Source organism: Cricetulus griseus, chromosome 5 (assembly GCF_003668045.3).
Source record: "Cricetulus griseus strain 17A/GY chromosome 5, alternate assembly CriGri-PICRH-1.0, whole genome shotgun sequence".
Taxonomy (NCBI): domain Eukaryota; kingdom Metazoa; phylum Chordata; class Mammalia; order Rodentia; family Cricetidae; genus Cricetulus; species Cricetulus griseus.
In genome coordinates this window covers 5,836,672-5,855,722 of record NC_048598.1, presented here as the reverse complement: position 1 = coordinate 5,855,722, position 19,051 = coordinate 5,836,672, and the positions used below count along the sequence as shown (strand labels likewise).

At 44.8% G+C, this 19,051-nt stretch overlaps 1 non-coding gene and 1 pseudogene across 1 annotated transcript; one reads left to right on the top strand and one right to left on the bottom strand.

Annotated features, from left to right (window-relative positions):
- Positions 1-4,634: 4,634 nt before the first annotated feature.
- LOC113836104 lies at positions 4,635-18,688 on the bottom strand (annotated as a pseudogene).
- On the top strand, positions 12,386-12,492 carry LOC113836120. Its single transcript, XR_003486123.1, has one exon. It is a non-coding gene; the product is annotated as a U6 spliceosomal RNA (small nuclear RNA).
- Positions 18,689-19,051: the final 363 nt, after the last annotated feature.

Genomic DNA, 19,051 nt, shown 5'->3' with positions numbered 1-19,051 from the left:
CTCAAAAAAGGTGTGTAGCACCCGAGAAACACAGTTAAGATTGTCTTCTGCTTCAACATGCATGCATACACATGCTCACACATGCATGTACACACACACACACACACACACACACACACACACACACACACACACTGAGATGCTCTTAACATTTGGACAACTAAATCAGTGGGTCACCAACCCTATTGGGTTGTGAAATCCCTTTCAATACTAACTGGCACATTTGAAATTAAACACAATTCAAGATAAGGGATCGAATCAATTATGTTTTAAAAATCCTTTGATAGACGGAAGCTGTTTTTAAAATGTTTTCCCACCCTCTGCATGAATTCTGCTCCAATTCTGTAGGACTTATCCACACCATACATGCTTTAATGATTTATTACTACCCAGAGAACCCCCATGAAGGACATAAAAACCACCTTGGACTTGATTGACTGGACACGCCTTATTAGTCAATTAATTCCTCAGGTGCAGCTAATTGATGCTCAAACATGCCCCTGCCTGTTGGCGTGCAAGCTCAGGCTCTTGAAGTCTGCCGAGGAACTGCAGTGTTTTAGGAACACCGGTGCACTTGCTGAGCCCGCATCGGCTCATGAGGTGGAATGCCCTATGCCCCTTCTTCCCACCAGTTCTCCATCCTTCTCAGCCTTCACTCTATTAGAATGGTCCATAGGTTATTTTTCTCATTGCTATACTTACTGTCACCAATTCCCCACCAAGGAACAATGTATGGTTTTTTGTGACAGCTCAAAGGGCTCACCCCTCATGACTGGGAAGGCATGGAGGCAGGCAGGAAGGCCAGCTGATTGCAGATTGGCAGCCAGGCAGGAGAGAGTGAACAGGAACTCAAGGTCGCCTCCCTTTGCACCACTTCCTGTAGCAAAGCTGCCTCCTAAAGGTCCCCCATCTCCAGACCTTCGCTGACCAGCGAGCAACTGTTCACACTCGAGCCTGCGGGGACACTTCACATTAAAACCACAACAATGACCTGTCGGAACAAGGTCATTGCAAGTGTGACATTTAGCTAAAATGCATTTGCTGAAGGGCACCTCAGTGATAACTTTTCTTCCCCATTTATTATAATGAAAGCTGTGAGATCTGATATTAGAATACAATTTGAAATAACTAATTACCTGCCACTGAGTAACATGAGCTGAAGTCAACATTCTGATAACCTTTCCTTCCCTATGATTCAGTATAAAATCCCTTTCCCCTTTTAACCTGCAATATGGCTTTGATTTTATAATATGACATTCTACATTTACAATTAGTATATTACATTATGTAGCATGTTGACACGCTTAAATCAACATAGTAGTAGGTGAGTGCCTTTATCCAATTCCATTTTTATTAACATGTGAAGGGCCTAGATTAGCAGGTGATGTTTTTCATATTTAATTATGACCTGTCAAGTATACATTGTCCCCCAAACTGGAGACCCACAGCAAACACAAACACCAGACTTTGCTTCTGTTTTGAACAAGAACATCCCAGGAAGTTCATGGTTCAAAGTGTAGTTCTGAATAGGAAGAAACCTAAAGAAGAAAAAACATTAGTTCAGGGAGGAGGGAAACCCTGAAACCAGGTAATTCAAACCCTCTAAATATGGGCATACATAGAGCACTATATCATGCTAGTCAAGTTTTGCATTTGAAGACTGATTGGTAGGCATGGGGCTGGCAGCCAGTCTCACTGCCTTGAAGCCCAACCCACGGTATCTCCAGCTCTAACCCAAGGCTGAAGTCACACTGAGCGTTTCTCACATCAAGGCTGATGGAGAATATGAAGTGTGGTTTTGGTATTTATGATAAGTTTCACTGCCTTAATTATCTTTCTTCTTGAGATGATAACTATGGTGGCAAAGGTGTTACAGAAGCTGGACGCCACTCCCCGGGGACACTAAGCTCCAGGTGTGTCTATGAAGTGTTTCTAGACTGGGTTGAGGTTGCAAGACGCATTCTAGTTGTGGGTGTTGAAATCTCATGGCTGGAGTTGTGAATAAAAAGGCAAAGCAAAGCTGAGCACCAGCATCTGCCGCCTCCTGCATCCTGATTGCAGAAGTCACAGGACAAGATGCCCTATGACCCAGTGCCCTGTCCTCCCCTCCTGTGAGCCAAAATAGACTCCTTCATCCTGTGTGTGTGTGTGTGTGTGTGTGTGTGTGTGTGTGTGTGTGTGTGTGTGTGTGTGTGTATGCCTGTGTGTGCAAGGGCATGTACACACTCATTAATCACAGCAACAAGAAAAGAAACCAAGACACTGAGACTGCAGCCTACTTTTTCATGACTATACTTATCTGGTACGGCTACTTGGGAGTTTTTTTTAACTTAGTCGAAAGATTTGAAATGATACAATTCTCCAAGGCAACTGTCAAATGTATTGTCATCATAGCGACTTCCTGTCAAATGTATTGTCATCCTAGCAACTTCCTGTTTACCCACATGCCATGCTAAGCATGGCTCCTGCCTTCCAGTAGAGTCACTTCTCTTCCGTCTACAGTCACATAGCTCAGTGGACCTTGCCCCGTAAGGGAGTCCTTTACTCTTCCGTGGAAGACATAAAGCTGGTAAGGTTGGGTGAACATTTAGACAATATGGTGACAAGATGGATACCCACAGAGTGCTAAGAACTTCTAACACTGGACACCGGGGAACTGTTAGCTAAAGAGGACTGATATTGGATATATAGGGAACCCTGAGTAAGCCATAATTTAATCCATTATACAATCATTTCCAGAAAGTGACACCTTGGTGTGATTCTATGCAAGTATACCACTCAAACCCGAAGGGCACCTGCTTATGCCTGTGTGGCAGTCTGTCTTCACCTAGAGAGAATAAAGCATGTTACATCTGCCTACGACTCCTCAAAATTGCTTTAATTGCCCAGCTCCCCTCAACTCATCCTTCCTCAGCTCCTAAGCTCAGACCACACCCCACTGAACACAGATTTACCATAAAGTATCAGCAGCTAACACCCACGTAAGACTTCATGCTTGGTGACTTTGTCTGTCACCGCATTGGGAAGTTGAATCCTAGCATTTAAAGTAACATATTATATAAATTCAGAAATGTGTTCTACATTATCTGGAAGGTTCCTGGTCTTCACTGAATTGCCACCTTTGACTTATGAAACACATGCTCACGGCAAATCCAAGGATTCTGGCTGAGGACACTCTATCCTCAGATACCCGAGAGGCCTCTCCTGAGTCTTCCACCCTCACTACACACTTGGTGCTCCATGCAAACTCCACTTTGCATTGTGTCTAACAGTGGCACATATTAAAGTAGGACATATATATATATATATATATATATATATATATATATATATATATAGTGTTTGCGTGTTATATCCTGTTTTTAGTTACAGCCTTGTCGGGGCCCGAAAAATATCAATTATGGTCTTTCAGATGCTGGCCTCAAACTCTATCCCAGGAGCTCTAATCTCACATAGTCTTTAGGATGTCCAGCTAATTCATGCCAGATTGCTTGGCCTCAGTGGAGAATGTCTCGTAGTTTGCATAACAACAGACCTAGCCCAAACCTGTTCTGAGGTTTTTGTTTACATGCCTAGGGACTGTTTAGGTGTGCCACTAGGGTTAAAAGGATATATTTGATATCAGCTTTATGCATGATAGTAGATATCTTCCATAGTCACCCCCACTGTTGGAAAGCTACTTAAGAGGATGCTTGAATAAACCGGAGACTCCAGTTTTCCAGCATGGACTAATAGCCCTCCTGAAATGACAAGATGTCTGTGTCTCATCTTTATCGCTGTTGGGTAGCTAGGAGTGTCCCGGTCCAGCACAATTCCCAACTCAGGGATGGACCCGGGGCTATTCAGCTGGCTCTGATCTCAGCCCCAAAGACATCAGTCGGGAATAGATAGCCCCTGTAGCGTGGGACTGATACAAACCAGGCCCCAGAACAGCCTAACCTGATTTCTTTCAAGTATTCATTAGCTAGCTCTTACTTTCCTTCTCTCCCTCCCTCCCTCCCCTCCCTCCCTCCCTCCCTCCCTTCATTCCTTCCTTCCTTCCTTCACTCCCCTCCCGCCCTTCTCTTCTCCTTCCCGCCTTTCCTCCCTTCCTTCCTTCTAATCTCAGATATCTCTCAGTCTGGACTTGAACTTAAAATGTGTCTGAGGATAACTTTGAACTTTGGATCATCTTACCCTGCCTCCCAATACTGGGATCACAGATGCATGATACCGTTTCTCGTTTTTGCAGTGCTGTGGCGTGAACCCAGAGTGCCATGCATGTTAAATGCCCTACCCATTGAGCTACATTTACAGTCCCTCTTTATTTCTATGTAAACAAGTGCCATTTGGATGTACTAATGGCTAAGCAGGTGACACAGCACACATTCAAACTAGGACTGAAGAGAATTAATCAAGAAGCTGAATGAAACTGGGTTCGTAGATTATCTACAACGGGGTTTCCTGATCACCATGACTTAAAAGTGTAGAGTTCATACTTAGTGTTGCCATGTAGGGAAAGCTTCTCATGCACTTCCTAGCCACAGCGGGAAGAGGTTTATTACACGAAGAACACTCAGGGTAGTCCAGTGAAGGAATGCACGTATGAATTTTCACTCATCTGACAGATGAAAAACCAAGACTTAAATGATGCTTCACAGCCTGCCCAAGGTCATCAGGTGGGACCCCGGGGAGCTGGGCGCAACACCTGCTGCAGCTGGCTCCAGCGTCTGCTGCTGACCTACCAGCAGTTCAGCTGGTGCTGGAAACATTAAGTGCAAAATCCTGACTGTTCTAGGGGACTTTAAGAAAAAGGCTCTAGAAAGGGATTCACCCAGACATTCTCCCTCAAAGCTTACACCTCAGCCCATCTCCATGCTCCATGCCACTGTCCTCAGAGCCTCAGCTCATCACACTCTACACCACTGTCCTCAGAGTCTCAGTACCATCTCCACCGTCTACACCACTGTCCTTGGTGTGTGACTTGCTTCCCTGGGCTTCGTGCAATTTCTTCCTGAGCAGTGACTCTCAGGAAAGCACTTTCCCCAAGAACTGTAAGACCTGAAGACAAAGGATGATCTTAACAGAAGTAGAAAGGAATGCTGTTCCTCTTATATTTCAGCTTATTGCTTGACTGGCTCCATCCAAAAGATTACCTAAAACCTCTTCTCTCCCCAGCTCACGTCTCACACAAAGACAATGCTCCTCACTCCAGACTGTCAAAGTATTCTATAAAAAGTCATGTGTCGGAAACTCTCAGACTGGGAGGTAGCACTGAGGATAATAAATAAAAGATACATCTAAACAGATCAATTAGTGACCGTTGGGGGCTCTTACCCGGGAGTGGAATTTGGACAGGGTCACTGGCTTCTAAAGAGCCTTTTGAAAACAAAAAATAAATCAGGAGACAATAAATAATATGGGAAAAATGCCCTCAGGGAAAATGCAATGTCCACGAGGGTTTGCATGTTTGGATGTGCACTGTGTGCAAGCCTGGTGCCCTCAGAGGCCACAGGGTGTTGGAACCCCTGGAAGGAGAGTTGTGGGTGGTTGTGAGCTTGGGTGCTAGGCACTGAAACCGGGGCCTCTGCAAGAGCAGCAAGCACTCTTAACCACTGAGCCCTCTCCCCAGCTCCTGAACTTTTGAATTATTATGGTTCATTGTTACCTTTGAGGGAGAGAGATTGAGGAGTTGGGATCCTCTGGAGGAGTCACACAGCTTTCATTTGTCATACCTCCTGTGGTTCTATGCTGTGGCCTGCACATCTGCTAGTTTGGCTCTCTCTCTCCCAGTTTTATAGTGGGGCCTTCCCAGGGAGCAGCCGACCCTTTTTGCTTATTTTAAATTAGGCATAGAAAGGGATAGTTTCACTATGTCATTTTCACACACAGTTGCCCTTCTGTTTCATTCTTACCCCTCCCCCATGCTCCTAGCATGCTATTGTTGGTATAGTAGCCTTCTACAGCCAAAATAGTTCTTCCTTCAGCTTCCTTCTTTTGTTTACTCTACCACACTTTCTTCAGCCCACCCCTGTAACAATAAGTCTTTCTACCAAGCTGCCTGAGTCCTGCTGCCATGTGGGCGCTTTCCACCAGGCTGCCCAAGTTCTGCCCCGCTGCCATGTTAAGGTCCCAAGTACATACAGAGACTTATATTAGGTACAAATGCTGCTTGGTCAATGACTAGGTTTTCTCATCTGCTAGCTCAGTCTTAATTATCATAAATCTATATATTTTATATGACTTATCTTATTGGACACAGCGGTAAGTGTCCTGTCTTCCCAGGCTCACATGGTGACTCTGCGCATTCTCCTACATTTCCCAGAATCCTCCTTGACTCTAGTCCCACCTATCTTGTTTTCCTATTGGCCAACAGTACTTTATTTATCAACCAATAAGACAATCATATACACAGAAGGACCTCCCCCATCATACCCTCATACTTAATATCTCTTCTTGCCTTCTCACAAACACACACACACACACACACACACACACACACACACACACACATACATATGAAAGGAAACATGGTATTTGCTTTCTGAGTCTGATTTATTTTAATTAGCATGATGGTCTCCTTATTTATCCACATTTTAAGCAGCCTCTTCTTGAGGCATCAGAAGCATATAAAATATAGAAATAATAAATGAATGTAAGAAGAAGAAGGGAAAATAGAAGAAAAGTAAGGCTGCATAAAAGGAGTAAGAGTAGAGAAGAGTGTTATGAAGGGAGAAAAAGAAACTAAAGAAAAAGATTGCCCAATTTAAAAATGCATAAACCATAGTATGAATATGAGAAATAAAAACAAAACACAAAATCGTTAAAAATAACTAGGTAAAACTGCCAGTAAAAGTACAGTAAAAAGATGAAAGGGGAATGGGGCTGGCATGATGGCTTAGTGTGTCAAGTGTATGCTATGTGCCCATACCTGAGGGCCATGATTCTGATGTCCAGAAGCTATGTAAATGCCAGGCTCTGGTAGTGGCCAGCTTGTAATTCCCCCAATTAGAAGGCAGAGACATAGGTTCTGTGGAGCAATCCATCTGGCAAGGCTAGGCCAATCAGTGAGCTCTGGGTTTGACTGAGAGACCCTGTCTCAGTGAGTAAGAGTAATGGAGGAAGACACTTGATGTCAGCCTTAGGACTCCACACTCAGACCTACACATGAGCGTGTGTGTGAAAGGGACAGAAGGTCATAGAGGCCATAGAAAGGCTTAGACGACATGGCAACGGTATAGACATCTGTCATGAGCTAAAGCTATCAGACATACAGGGACTGTGAGTCAGCTGAAGATGATGCTGAACTCCAGGTATCTGGGGAATCATGACTAAGCAGAAAACACAGCAATGACATAATCGCTTACATAATGCTTTTCAGCAAAATGACACTTTTGTATGTTTTTCTATCAATATACACTGAGCCCACGGCCAGTGACTTCACCTGGGGTGCCTTTACTCTGTGATGCTGTCTGTTTCTGTGAGATCCTGTACTAAAAGCTGTTTCACGTTTAAAGGTCTCTTGAATGTGTTATTATAAAGGTCTTGCCTCTCACACAGTTAAGACCTAAGTTGCCAATGGACACACGAGAGGGGCTGGCTGCGTGCAGTACTGGACACCGAGCAGCCCCACCCAGCACATTAGTTTTCAAAAGAAGCCCAAATTCTTCAGGGGTGCTTTTGGCTGGACAGGTAAATCCTGTGTTGCTCTTAGACTAAGGCATCACCGCCTTGTTCTCGAAGGCTGGGTGAGAAGAGTGTGTTACCCAATCAGTGGCGCAGATGTGGGAGATGGTACCAACTAGTGCCCTCCCCTGCTTCTCCTGTCCACTCCTTCCTTAGCACTGCAACTTTGCCGGGGTAATGGGAACTGATCCAAGGGAGAACCTCTGCTACAATCGGATTGTCAGAGAAATGAAGACTGGCAAGACTTTGCTATGGAAAGGCGGCCTTGGGTAACTCAAGAAGCCAGAGAAACAGTCGTGAAGACAGAAGTAAAACATCTTTTGTCAGAAGCTGGTTATGCTTACAGCTGGGCTGTCTATGTACAAAGCTGCCTGCCTTCCTTCCTTCCTTCCTTCCTTCCTTCCTTCCTTCCTTCCTTCCTTGTTGCTTCTCTTCCTTCCCTTCTTTCCTTTCTATTCCACCCATTTTCCTGCAAATCACATTATTTTGGTTTTTTTTTTTTGTGTGTATGTGGCTGAACAAAATTCCACTGTGTGTCTATGTACTACATTTTCTTTAACTGTTCATCTGTCAGTGGGCATCTAGGCTGATTCAGTTTCCTTGCCATTTTGATTACAGCAGCAACAGGAAAATCCCCAGTGACTGGGCCTTGATGGAAAGCACACAGCCACAGCACTATGGGTGATGCTCATCTAAACTGATGTGTGAGGTTTGGGTACTAAGGAGGAACTCCTGTGTCAGTGATTTAATCCAACAAACGAGAGGGTGAGGGACGAGCGAGTATCGCTAAGGCAGCTGTGATGGAGTTTACAAGCGGATACCCGGGAGCAGCCTCCTGTGGTTGGGACAGAGTGACAATCACGATAAGAAGATAAGTTTCACTTGAACACTAGCCAAGATCGGAGATTCTAGCTACCTGCTTAGCCCTCACGTCTGGCACCCCCACCTGTTTAGAGCCAAATTTACAGTGGGACATGGTGTTGGGACTGTAACTGTCTGTTCGAGGTGACCAAGGAGAAATTAGAGGCAGAAGGCAAGGTGATGAATACTAGTCACCATACAAGGCAAACTTCTGCAAATCTCTGGACAGAAAAAAAAATCTTGAAAGGGATGGAGGATGCTGGCTCCAGTCGCCACTCGGGAGGAGCCTGGGTCCTCATGTCAGGTAGATGCGTTCTGAAGAGTGGCACTGGAGCCACAGAACTCCACCCAGCGGGAATGACTCTTCCTAGCAGGGAGAGTCAACTTTTCCCTCACAAGCTGTTTGTGGGGAGGAGGACAGAGGAGCCGATGAGCGGATCAGAAGGGAAGTGGGTCTACAGGCGAGGTCTGGAGTTTCCAGAGTTTGAGGCCAGAAACTACTGTACAATCACAGCCCTTACCCCGCCCACATCAATCACAGCCCTTACCCCGCCCACATCAATCACAGCCCTTACCCCGCCCACATCACAGCCCTTACCCCGCCCACATCAATCACAGCCCTTACCCGCCCACATCAATCACAGCCCTTACCCCCCCACATCACCGCCCTTACCCCGCCCACATCACCGCCCTTACCCCGCCCACATCACAGCCCTTACCCCGCCCACATCACAGCCCTTACCCCGCCCACATCACAGCCCTTCCCCTCTCTCCACATTTCTTGCTCTGAAGAAGCATGCAAAGAGAGTGCCAGCAACCCCAGAGTCTGGGGTGGGGGTGATTCAGTGCTCTCACTTTAAGTTGCAATGAGAGATTGTGTTTGGGCTTCTTCACACAATTGTATCATGTTCTCCTATTCCATAACCTGGAGTCACATCAAAACCCGATTCTCTTCTAGAACCGGTCAGGGAGCTGGACTTGCTGAGAGCCTGGAGACCTCCCGCTGTTGCAGGCTGGTGTGCAAATGGATGCTGCATATGTGTTATTCCCTCCTGGGTCTGTAAAGCTCATCCTCACTGCTTGTGTATTGCAAATGCTTGTTCATTTTCTGTGGCTTGAAGCAACAAAAGATGTTGATGGTAACATGTTTCTTATTTTTGTTTTTTAAAAACACATTTACAAAACCTAATCTCTGGAAAATTAAACTGGATACTCCCTTCTGTGTCTTTTCTGTTGTTTCTGTTGGATATTACACATGCATTTTTCTTATTTGAAATGAAAAGAGAAAATTTTTCTACAACATCTAAAGTACTAGGTTTTAATGGCTGATTTGATTGAATTTCCTCTAGGAAAACAAAGTTGTCCTTGCTGGAAATTAACAAATAGATGAGTCCATTTAAAAATCTTCCGTTAAGTGGAGGGAAATCATTTCTCTATTGTAAAGCGGCAGCCAGAAGTCACTGTGCCCTGAGTCATGTTTTCTAACAGCAGAGAAAATTCAACACATTCTCCCTGCTGGTGGAGTTACTGTCGGTCAGAGCTCTTAAACCTCCATCTTTGTTGAGACACTATGGTCTCCTTGTGGAGGAATAACTCTGTCCATTCGAGTCTGAGTAGAAGGATGAAGCTTGAGGAGTTTTATAGAGATGACGCCCGCACAAATGCATTCTGAGGGAAAACCATTGAATTCTTCAGAAATCCATCCTGTTCCCTCTTGACTGTTTTGCACCAGTGGGTGATTTGTGGCAGAAGACAAACTAGTAAGTGGATAAGCAAAGTCAGAGAGGGACAAATCCATGCATTAATGCATCGCTTTGATCTGGCTTTGCAAATGTTTTACCATTCAGTTGGCTCATTCCACTAGATAACTGGAAAACATGTTTCCTTTGGCCTCCAGCCCAGGGCCTGTTTTCTTTCAAGGAAGCCGTCTCAGCAACACACCTGTGCTCTAGCAAATAGTTTTCTTCCCTGGAACAAAGGAGAGGCAGAAAGAGGTTCTGAAACATTCCAATCTGCTTTGAACACCACCTATCAGCAGAACTTCTCACATGTTAGCTTGCTTTAATCACAGTGCCTGCTAATGCCTTCTGAGCTTTTGAGGACCAGAGTCTCTGAAACTTTAGTGTGTGTGTGTGGAAATAATGGTGGTAACAGCTTTTGACATCTCAAAAATCTAGAATTGTTTTGTCATTGTCTTAGTTAAGGTTTTTATTGCTGTGATGAGACACCATGACCATGGCAACTCTTGTAAAGAAACCATTGAATCGGGGTGGTCTGCTCACAGTTTCAGAGGTTCAGTCATTATGATCATGACTGGGAGCACAGCAGCATGCAGGCAGACGTGGTGCTGGAGCAGAGTGCTACATCTTGACCAGAAGGCAACAGGGAGTCAACTGACTGCCACACTGAGGGAAGCTTGAGCAAAAGAGACACACTTCCTCCAACAAGGCCACACCTCCTAATACTGCCACTGGCTTTGGGGGCCATTTTCTTTCAAGCTACCACAGTCATCAATAACAAAATAGATTTGTGGGCAAAGAGGTAAATAAATACAGGGAACTACTTTTGTATTTATCTGAGAAACAGGATCAAAAGAGCCAGAGATTTGCAAAACATTCCCTTTTTGGAGGGCTGAAATTTTAGGTTTGGATATGAAGGGCATGTGACGCAAACCCAGTTAGAAGTGAGATCAGTACCAAGAAACAGGACAAACAATCTAGTACAAGGAGCCATGGAGACACATGTCCTGAGGGTTCACTCTGTTTACAGCTGGCATCATGGGTGCTGATGGAGGGCAAGAGTGCTGGGCCAGAGTGAGGCAGAGGAAGTCAAAATAACATCTGCATTGGAGGAGAGGAATTTGTGAGCTCTGGTCTGTGAATCTTTTAGAAAGAGCCACAAGAATGCTTAGACTTGCTCCTGAGTGAGAAGTATTCTTTATTATGCCCAATAGAAGACTAGCTTGCTCCTGGTCGTGGGGCAGTCTGTCTACTTTACAAGGCTGTGTGTGCAAACAGCCATGGAGGGAGACACTATGCCTATCTTCCATGGTGGCTTGTTATGTGAACAAACCCAAAACATTTGTTTATGACAAAAGCAGTGAGTGGCTTAGAGAAAGATAGATGTGTTAGGATCCCATAGAGAGTGTCTCCTGGCAGAAGTATTCATTTGGGAGATTCTAGTCTTAGGCAATGGGACCTGACTTTAACTACAATAGATAATCAACTATTCAATTATTCACTCACTCAACGAATAAGTACTCAGGCATTGAATCAAACAATTTAAACATTTGCAGAATGCCGGCCCCACTGCTCTGTGTTAAAGAACCAGAGAAACATGACAAATAAAGATGAGCATTTGTTGCACATGCATGTGTCTTAAGATTTTACAAACTAGCAAAATTAAAATGATAATTAAAATGATAATCAAGTCACAATGTCCAATAGAGAAAATGCTGCATTCTCCCCATAGTTCTGTCTCCTGGAAGAAACACACCACAGCTATGTTTTCCACCTTCTTTGGTCTTGTCATAAGGTTGGGGCCATGTGACTCCCAGGTATGGACAGAAGCAATAGAAGCCAGTGTCACAGAACCTCATTCTCCATTGTCCCCTGCTATGGACTCTGTGGGTGACAACCAGAGCTCTGTGAGGCTTGCATAAGCTAGAAGCAGATTTTTGTTATCTCTCCTGTATGAGAGAAAGGCTGACTAATAGTGTAACACACAAAACAAGGGGAGAGAGACTTTCCACAAGCATGAATAACTTCCAGGTACGGATTCCAACTTATTCATCTTGTGTATATAGGACTGGAGGCAGGGTTATACTGGGCTTTCCAATCACGAAAGAATAGTAGAAGCTGTACTCACTTCAGCAGCCCATATACTAAAATTGGAATGATACAGAGAAGATTAGCATGGCCCCTGTGCAAGGATGACATGAAAATTTGTGAATCGTTCCATATTTTTCAAGGACATCTGTTCCACCATGTTCATAGCAGCATTATTTATAATAGCCAGAAACTGGAAGCAACCTAGATGCCCCTCAACTGAAGAATGGATAGAGAAAATGTGGTACATTTACACAATGGAGTACTACTACTCAGCAGAAAAAAAGTGGAATCTTGAAATTCTCAGGCAAATGAATGGAACTAGAAGAAACGATTCTGATCAAGGTAACCCAGTCACAAAAAGACAAACATGGTATGTGCTCACTCATATATGGATTTTACACATAGAGCAAAGGATTACCTGTTTACAATCCAGACCGCCAGAGAAGTTAGGCAACAAGGAGGACTCTAAGAGAGATATACATGGTCCCCCAGAAAAGGGGAAACAGACAAGATCTCCTAAGCTAATGGGGAGCATGAGGGGAAGGGAGACGGAGTTAGAATAAAGAGAAGGGGAGAAGAGGAGAGGAGGGACATGAGGGAGCAGGAAGATGGAGTCAGGGGAAGAACAGAGGAGAGCAAGAAAAGAGACACCATCATAGAGTGAGCCATTGTAGGTTTAAAGAGAAATCTGGTACTAGAGAAATTTCCAGAGATCTACAAGGTTGACCCCAACTAACAACCTAAGCAATAGTGGAGAGGCTACCTTAAATGCCCATCTCTGATAACGAGATTGATGACTACCTTATATGCCATCCTAGAGCCTTCATCCAGCAGCTGATGGAAGCAGAAGCAGACACCCACAGCTAATCACTGAGCTGACCTCTGGAATCCAGTTGCAGAGAGAGAGGAGTGATGAGCAAATGGGTCAAGACCAGGCTGATGAAACTCACAGAAACAGCTGACCTGAACAAGGGGAGCTCATGGACCCCAGACTGATTGCTGGGAAACCAGTATAGGACTTTTCCAGACCCCCTGAAGGAAGAAGTCAGTTTGGAGGTCTGGACAATCTATGTGTCCATTGGTAGTGGATCAGTATTTATCCCTAGTACACAAATGAATTTTGGGAGCCCTCTCCACATAGAGGGATACTCTCTCAGTCTAGACACATGTGGGACGGTCTAGGCCCTGCTCCAAATGATATGACAGACTTTGAAGATCCCCCATGGAAGGCCTCACCCTCCCTGGGGAGCAGAAAGGGGTTGGGAATCAGGGATCAGTGGGGGGGGGGGAGGGAAGGAGGGGAGGGAGAGGGAACTAAGACTGACATGTAAAAGAAGCTTGCTTCTAATTTAAATAAAAAAGAGTAGTATTACAGTTAATAACTAATATGTAGTCCGTGATGGTTGGGATATATATTTATTAGGTAGCCAACCAGCAGGCAAGTTTCAGGGAAAAGAGAGCTACCATGTACGTTCCCTATCCCTTTAAACCTTTACCATGCCACTCTGACATCCCCTTGACTACACCCTGACAGGCGTGGTCGGGCACACCTGTAGCCAGCCCTTAGGAGGCATTGTTATGGTGTCTCCCTACAGAGTAATAGAAGTAATGAAGGACTCTAGACCAAGGAGGAGCTTTTTTTCTATTTGTTTCATTTTGTGAAATGAGAAATACTTAAATATAATCCAAGTAAAGGAAATACATAATGGAGAAGTAAAGAATAAAGCTATAGAAAGGCAGGTCATAGCAGAGCAGAGGGAAAGGTCTAAAGGAACTCACAAGGACAGGAAGCCTCAGACAACTGACTGAAAGAACTAAAATGTCCCTGGCAAAGTCTGAAGCCCTGGAGCCAGAGGAGGAGCAGAAACTCCCCACAAAGAGACTCCTACAGTGTCATCACACAAACTGACAGACCCATATGGCCTGACCAAGTTTTCTTTGAACTCTAAACAAGGACTTGAAAGACCTGGCTGGAGTCTGAGAGCATCGCTCTACTCAACAACAGCTTCCCTGTGAAGTTCAAGTACAGGGATCTGTTCTTCAGTCTGGCTTCTGCATTGCTTCCCAGAAGGATTTGGTTCCATCCTTGATGGGCAACTTCAAGTTTGTTGGTTGGTCGGTTGGTTAGTTGGTTGGTTGGTTAGATGGTTGGTTGGTTAGATGGTTGGTTGGTTGGTTGGCTAATTGGTTAGCATTTTTGCTTGCTTGTTTGTCTCCAGGGCTGTTGACTGAACCTGGCCCTCATTAGGCAAGTGCTTAACCACTGAGCTAAACTCCCAACCTGCTTTGGCTGGTTGGGGTAGTTTTCTAGAATGTGCTACAGGCTATCGCACTACTGAGTTCAGCTCTGTGCTTGGTAAAATCTTTGCTAATTCAACACAGCTCTGTCTGGAAAGCTGCTAGGCCTCAGTTCACCATCAAAAGGCATCTGCGCCACCAGAGTACAATCTGTAGGACATTCTTATCATTAACCTAATAATGTGAAATCACACAAACCTGCCCTGACAACCACACATGTCAATAGCATCTTCTGCCATCGGCACTGCTGTAAGGCCTTGGAACACGCAAAGGTTCACTGTGACAGGTTAGACTTTGAGGCATCCAGCCTCACCTATGGCCACTGGGCAGCTACACCCTCATTTTCCACCCCTAATGGCTACTCCACTTCCAACTTTTCATACAGCCTTGAACCCCAGCTGAGGGAATGATGCCAACCATATTTAAGGTAGCTCTCCCTCCCTCATCTATAAATTTGCCCACAGACATGCTGGGAGGTTTTTTTTCCTAAGTGAGTCTAGATCCTGTCAGGTTGACAACTGTCATTCCCATCGTGGGGACTATTTCAGTTTTATTCTGAACTTTAGTGTTCCCATCGCAGTTAGTGCCACCAACGAGAGTCATGAATATTGTGAGACTTGGTGAATTCCCGAGAAGAGCAGTATTTGAACACACATCACATAGGCTACTGAGTCTCCCAAAAACAACCTGGCTGCTGCTGAAGATGCCCCTGGCTCGGAGGTGTGTGCTGGGCTCAGAGGAGACAGTGGAGGCAAAAGTGATGTCAGCTGTGCAGATGTCACTGCTCAGTGTCTTAGCCACCCAGGTGTCACCTGCTATCTGTTCATTCGTTTACATTCCATCTATTCCTATGGCATGCTTGAATTTCTTTCATACGTGTATTTTTACTGTGAAAATTGTGTTTTTCCTCTTGCCATATCCCCCACTTCCTGTTATCCACAGAAAAGTTCAGGAAGTCTAGTGTAGAGGTTGTGTCACCTACTGACTGGTTTAGTTTCATGGATTTTACCATCAAGCAAACAGTCAGCTGAACTGAATTGTTAATCCTTTGTGTATGCCTGTCTGCATGTATGTGTGCATGGATGCCTGTGTGTGTGTATGTGTATATGTGTGCATATATGTATGTGTGTGCATGTGTGTATGTGTGCATATGTGTGTGTGTGTGTGTGTGCATGTATGATATGTTTGTGTTTGGTACACGTGTGTGTGAGTATGTGTATGCAGACCAGAGATGAACCTCCCAAGCCACCCCAGGCATTGTCTACTTTTCTTACTCAGGGTCTCTCATTGTCTTAAAACTTGTCGGTTGGGACAGTTGAGCTCCTAGGACCCAACTCTCTGTGCCACCCTCCGCCCCAGCCCCAGTGCTAGATTGTAAGTGAGTGACACTACAGTTGCCTGCTGTCTGTTCTGGGGATTGACTCGAGTCCTTATGCCCCAGACCCAAAGGCAAACACTACTGATGACCCAGCTCCCCAACTCCATGCTCGAATCTTACAGGAAGAATTTCTCTTTAGAAACAGTTAATACCAAAACAAATGGAAAATTATAACCTACATTTAGACAGAGATCAAAATATCTCTCACTACAGATTCCTTGATAATTTATCTCTATTATGTTATCCAATTTACAAAAGAACATGGAGATCTCTAGATATTGGCAACACTATGGTTTTCATGCACATTAAAAACATTTTTTAAAAGCAGAATTAGTATTCATTTCTTTACTTCTTTTAAAAAGGTTTAAAGCTCTAAAAATTGTGTGTGTGTGTGTATGTGTGTGTGTGTGTGTGTATGTGTGTGTGTGTGTGTGTGCGCGCGTGTGTGCGTGTGTGTGTGTGTGTGTATGTGTGTGCGCATGTGTGTGTGTGTGTGTGTGTATATATGTGTGTATGTGTGCGTGTGTGTATGTGTGCGTGTGTATGTATATGTGTGTGTGTTTATGCGTGTGTGTGTGTGTGTGTGTGTGTGTGTGTGTGTGTGTATGTGTGAGTTTATGTGCATCATGTGGGTCTGTGGAAGCCAGAGGATATCAGATGTCCTAGAACTAGAGTCACAGGCAGCTTTGCGCCACCAATGTGAGTTGTAGGAACCAGCCCGGGTCCTCTGCAACAGCAGCAATCACTCTTCACCATCGAGTCACCTCTCCAACCTCTGGAAATGAAGTCCATAAAAAGGTATCCACATGCACATGTCTAGAGGAACACTAAGAGACAAGGCAAGTGGGCTTGCATCTAACATACATGACCTGATATGAACAGAATCCCACAAACACTGAAAGGAAGAAGTATCACAGTTGATGAGAAACTGGCTAAAAATATTCTAAATCTGATTATAAATGTCAAGAATGTTCAAGAAACTCTGTAACAGAGTTAGCAGAATAAAAGAAAAGAGAAACACACCCGTCACATTGTAGCACTGATGCTTTCATATAGTTAACAAAGGAATTTGTAAAAAGCAATCCAGAGAAAAGCAAAGATGCATTGTTTGAGGAATAAAATAGGGATGAAGAATGCAGCCTCAGCTATCAAAGCTCAAAGACAAAGGAAGTACCGTTTTAAAGGTCTTAAACAATGACTGCTGCTCAGGAATACATTCCTCCAATGTGACAGAGAAGTTCCAATAGCAAAGAACCTTGCTGGGATATGTCAGGATGTGCCATCCACCATCACTGGCTCAAGACACCACAGCAGGTTCTTTGTAGAAGGGAAATAGCTCAGGTGATGAGGGAGTGAAAGAGGAATGGGTGGTGGGTAGAGATGCACAGACAGGCACCTCTAAGGTGAACAGCTTTCCAGACATCTCAACCGAACCTGGCCATTCACCAGCCTCTTTCTTGGCTCATCAGTAGCTGTGAACATTGTGGTGTTTCCTTCACACCACAGGACTTCAAAACAAGCAAGCAAACAAAGCCATTTGGGATTGGAGTCCCTTGGGGCACTCGTGTTCATTTTCTGACTCCAGTACTGAAAACTGGAGTTCAGATACAGACACAAGCCCATGGTTGTCCGCAGCAGAAGGGCTTGGGGGACTTTCACAGCAAGGCTCTGAACCCCTCACACACATTGTTCCTAGAGCTGAAACAATCATGCAGAATTTAGTTCTTGTCCTGTCAACTGGTTGTGTCCTCCTCGCTGTGCCCTTCTGCGTTTTCAGCACTGACATGCTCTGTTGGTTGCCATCTTTGCTTTGCAAGAGAGCAGGGAATTCCAGCACAGTGGAAATCATAGAGGGAGGCATGAGTGATGTCACTTCCACTCCTGTTGATTCTGACTGGATCAGTAGTCCTGCATGGAAGCCTCCTTGCACGTCTGTGTCTAGTGTGTCAGCAACCATCTCACAGTCGCCTGGCTGCACTCTAAGGACCTCAAACAGTGTAAGATACGGAAGGTGTTAGTTTCTCCTCCCTCTGCCCTCCTCCTACAACAACAGCATCAAAGACAGGCAGGGACAAGCTTCTATCTTCTCCTGTGTCTATTGGTCAACATTCATCAACAGCAGTAGGTTGACCTCTTTGTTTAGTTTGGTGACCATGGCTTTGAAATCTTCTGCTAGGGTCATATGCAGTAAATTGTAGATATCCACAGGAAATACCATTCCTTAGCCCATTTCCTATTGTCTACAACACCATCTTTGGTTTCTGGATCACTCCTTGCCAGTGTGAAGTCCCCTCACGTACTGTAAAGATAAAAGCACTCCCCCAGGGGTTTAGCTTGAGCTTGGTCACAGATGACTTCAGCTCCTTCCGTGTAGTGGAATTTCAATTGCTAAGGCCTTGTTACCTGATGAAGTATGAACCATGGGGAACCTTAAAGTTGGGAGTGTTCTATGGAACCCAGGGGGAAGAGGATGGAAGGGGAGTTTGGGCAAGTTTAGGAGAGATGTGGCTACAGAATGCCATCCTTGGATCAGGAATAAAAAACTCTGCCACCGTAATCCTCCTAATTGTCTCTCCACACCATGGCTCCTTCATGCCAAATTCCCAATCTCATTAACCAGCTGGATTTTCTGGCAGTCTCACCTACTCACAGGCATCTTTGGTGTCTAGCCTGCTCTCTCCCTGCAACTCTACTCTTCCAATTCAAGGCCATTAAGTCCCAATACTTCAGAAGAAAAGCAGCCCATAGAAATGAAATCTCCACATGGTGGTAGTGGTGGCACACACCTTTAATTTGAGCATTCAGGAGGTGGAGGCTGACAGATTTCTGTGAGTTCGAGCCCAGCTTGGTCTCCACAACAAGTGCCAGGACAGGCTCCAAAGCTACACAGAGAAACCCTGTTTGAAAAAATCAAAACAAACAAACAAACAAAAAACAGAAATGAAATCTCCCATCTCCTCATCCTCACACACTGTGCTGTGAAACAGCAGAGTAGCCAGAACGGAATCTCTAGATCCAT